Consider the following 1,183-nt stretch of genomic DNA (forward strand, 5'->3'; position numbering starts at 1 on the left):
ACCGTGCCCGGCTAATTTTTGTATTTTTAGTAGAGACGGGGTTTCACCATCTTGGCCAAGCTGGTCTTGAACTCCTGACCTCGTGATCCATCCACCTCGGCCTCCCAAAGTGCTGGGATTACAGGCATGAGCCACCACGCCCGGCCAATTTTGTATTTTTAATAGAGATGGGGTTTCACCATGTTGGCCAGGCTGGTCTCGAACTCCTGGCCTCAAGCAATCTGTCTGCCTTGGCATCCCAAAGTGCTGGGATTACAGGCATGAGCCACCACGCCCAGTCCAACACTAGGCATTTTTAAAAAGGAAAAAACAATGGCATGTAATAAATGAATAAATAAATGGGGGAAAAAAAGGAGCATGACTTGTCTTTCTGTCTTGTCTTTAAACTCCTCAAGCTCAAAGGCCTTATCTAGGACTTCCCTATGTCTCCCACGGGGCACAGAGTAAGTGTTCAGTGAGTGTTTGTTGAAAGAACGACAACCACCTGGTGCCAATTGCCACAGGCAGTGTGTAGCTGTTGTCACCACCCCAGCCCCACCCCAGTGGAGGCGTCCCTGAAGCCCTTCTCCCCTGGCCTTCCTAGAGAGCGGCCCTGCCAGGATAATTACTCTGAGGCTCCAGTGCAGGAGAGGGAGGCTCCTTGTAAATGACCAGGCTACCCCATCCTCCCGACAGTGGCAGGCGCTTCCTGTTTGGGGTAGAAAGGAACCAGACACTTTCCTGTTAGCAGGTCTTTTAAGCAAAGCAGCAGATGCTGAGTAGGTCCTGGCCCAGCCTTTCAGGCCAGATGCCTGGTGGTTAGACAGCCTTTATGTGGAAGGGAAGTGGGGCACAGCGCCAGATTGGCCAGGCTTTTATTGTGCTCCTTGCAAGTCCCCTGGGTCCTGGTGTGAGTAAAAAACAAGAAGAGGCTGACGCCCTGCTAGACCATGATGACAGTTAGGGAAGACGGGGCTGCTCTGAGACAGAGATCATTGCCAGGAGCGGAGATGCTCGTGTGACTGTCCTGGGGCAGGTTTGTGTATGTCATTTGGATGTGAGCGTGCTCCAGTGTGAACCTGTGCACAGAATGCATGACTGTGCTCTCAGGTCTGTGCACCCAATATCCAGCACTTTGTAGGATTTAACTTTCTTTTCTTTCGACAGAGTTTCGTTCTTGTTGCCCAGGTTGGAGTGCAATGGC

The 1,183-nt window shown here is 51.6% G+C and overlaps 1 protein-coding gene across 1 annotated transcript in view; it reads left to right on the top strand.

Annotated features, from left to right (window-relative positions):
• The window catches only part of MMP28 (matrix metallopeptidase 28), a 55,455-nt gene that overhangs the window by 9,712 nt on the left and 44,560 nt on the right, over window positions 1-1,183 (top strand). The gene's annotated exons all lie outside the window — the stretch shown is intronic.

The sequence above is a fragment of the Mandrillus leucophaeus genome, unplaced genomic scaffold (assembly GCF_000951045.1).
Source record: "Mandrillus leucophaeus isolate KB7577 unplaced genomic scaffold, Mleu.le_1.0 Scaffold590, whole genome shotgun sequence".
NCBI classification, from domain to species: domain Eukaryota; kingdom Metazoa; phylum Chordata; class Mammalia; order Primates; family Cercopithecidae; genus Mandrillus; species Mandrillus leucophaeus.